This window comes from Lissotriton helveticus, chromosome 3_1 (genome assembly GCF_964261635.1).
Source record: "Lissotriton helveticus chromosome 3_1, aLisHel1.1, whole genome shotgun sequence".
In the NCBI taxonomy this organism is placed as follows: Eukaryota; Metazoa; Chordata; class Amphibia; order Caudata; family Salamandridae; genus Lissotriton; species Lissotriton helveticus.
The window spans coordinates 1756522858-1756525389 of record NC_136061.1 but is presented as its reverse complement, the minus strand read 5'-3'; the positions used below and the strand labels follow the sequence as shown (position 1 = coordinate 1756525389).

The window sequence follows — 2532 nt, the reverse complement described above, 5'->3', positions numbered from 1 at the left end:
TCACATCACTAACTCATCACGTTTACTTCCTCGTACCGTTATGTCGTCACCATTCCTTTCTTCGATATGGCCATTACTTTGATCTGACCATTATTTTCCCACACCATTTAAGATAGAAAGAGGGCTTTGTTAATTAGCACTCACCACTGACATCTACTGAGATTTACATTGATAGCACTTTGTAATGGACACTGTAACAAAACCTATTAGTACATAGGTTGCATTACAAATTGCACAACCATTCGCAAGGGGGGGGGGGTTGTGCAATTGCACATCTTAGTTTGGGAATGGGTGTTATTACACCTGGCGGCATACTTCTGTGAAGATTGGATTCCCAGTTGTCCGACTAAACAAGAATATATTTTATGCACGCCAATTTTGTTGTCACCCATGCATTTTAGACTATCCCAAACACTTAACCAGGGAAAGGGGTGGCTCTAGTATTGGCTATTTCAAAGGGAGCTGCAAAAAAATATCTGTCTTTGCCTCCTCATTGTAGCCTGAGCATGTGAGTTTAGTTAGCGGATCTCAAGCTAGGTTGACCAGGCGTCATGGATTTCAGCTCATGTCCCAGTTTTTATTGAGGGTCGACTGAAACTATTGAGAGGCACTTATTGGGTGTTCTAAAGTTGTGCAGATTTGCAGCTGTTATAAGTAAGCAATTTAATTAACAGGTGTGATACTGGTTCTAGAAATTACATTTTATTTATTTTCTTAGTGCTTCTTCTGTCATTCTGCGCACCACAATTGATGTCAATTTGTAGTCCATCTATTTTTTCAAAATGTCCCGGTTTTTGCTTCTCAAGATCTGGCCACCCTATCTCAAGCACTTCTCTAATATATAGACCCTCCAGGATTTCGCGATTAAAATGCCGCAATTTTTACAAAAGTGCCTGCGAAATCGGAAGGTGATGTGTGGATGGGTCATTTGACAAGAGCACAACAAGGAAAAAGCTGTATGAGAACGCCTTGATGGAGATGGAATCTGTCCTAAAGAAGCTGGCGAGAGAAAGGCTTGGTAAGAGCATCCCTTGACAGATCTTCATGGACGCCTTGGTGCAGGGTAACCTAAGCAACAAGCAGGTGCTGGAGGACAGCATGATCTTCTCACTGGCATGATGTGTTATCACAGCTAACGTGTGTACATGGGCTTTATATTTCCTCACCACATCGGAGGACGCTCAGGAGAAGCTTTACAAGGAGATGGCCCAAGTACTAGGCAAGGGGCCCATCACACTGGAAAAAGTTGAGCAGCTCAGGTATTGCTGGCAAGTCCTCTGTGAGACAGTACGGACAGCTAGACTGACACCCATTGCGGCACGGCTTCAGGACCTGGAAGGCAGAGTTGACCAGCATGTCATTCCCAAAGAGACCCTTGTGCTTTATGCTATTGGTGTGGTGCTTCAGGACAGCACAGCCTGGCCCTCAGCCTACAGATTTGATCCTGAAAGGTTTGACGATGAGTCTGCCCGGAACAGCCATTCTTTGCTCAGCTTCATGGGGAGTCAGGAGTGCCGCGAGTTGAGGTTTGCATACGTTGTGGCGACAGTGTTATTGAGCGTGCTGGTGAGAAAACTACGCTTACACCCAGTGCCAGGGCAGGTCATCGAGATGCGGTATGAACTAGTGACATCGCCAAAGGAAGAGGCGTGGATCACTGTTTCCAAAAGAAGCTATGAACAAGCAGATCCATCCAGCAAGTCCCTATATTTCGAAAAGTACTGCTTCATGCCAAGTGGGGTGCTGAAGCACTTAGGGCTCTACTTTGAAAAGTCAATGGGGAAAAAGATGGTGGCCAGCAGTTCCAGTGATGGGCTTTACCACCTGCAATCACTTCTTCCTGGGTCACAAATAGACAAATGAAATTGACTGAGTACAACTCTAACCCCAATAAATGTCAAACTTGAATCCCCTTTTACACTATAAGCAAATGGAGGATTGCATTTCCAAGGGATAACAGCCTTCAGCAATGGTCTGCTTCCTCGGTTCCATATCCCAGGTTGCCTATTACAAAGCGGAATACTCTGCTAAAACAGTTCCCATTGACTTAAGGCTGAGAATGAATGATTATGAGTAAAATAAAGTGCTTAAAAAATGCCGCTAAATTTCCATATTTGTGCCGCTAAATTTCCATATTTGTGCAGCTAAATTTGCTAATCCATGCCGCTATATCCTGGGGGGGTCTGTAATAGCCATGATCTGAATAAGAGTGGTGACTGGAGAAATGCAGATTGTTGTTAAATGTGCAGCACTAAAAATACAATGGGAGACAATTGGGAGCCCAGAAGGGAGAAGGTATGTTAGAAGATGTGAGAACGCATGAAAAAAAGGGCTGGCCAATGTGCAAGAAGTGCTAGAAAATGAAAGAAGATAGGGGATAGCAAAAGAGGGAAAAGCAGAGTTGACGAAAAAAGCAACTGAGTGTGAGATGGCTTCTTAGTTCTCACTCCATTTCTAATACAATTAGATTTAAATGTGTGGATGTCAACATGAATTTCACAACTCCTAGGTAAAGAATGTCTTGCGAAAAGT

General features: G+C 43.7%; 1 pseudogene; it reads left to right on the top strand.

Moving 5' to 3' along the window:
* Nucleotides 1-957: 957 nt before the first annotated feature.
* On the top strand, nucleotides 958-1863 carry LOC144824311 (cytochrome P450 20A1 pseudogene; annotated as a pseudogene).
* Nucleotides 1864-2532: the final 669 nt, after the last annotated feature.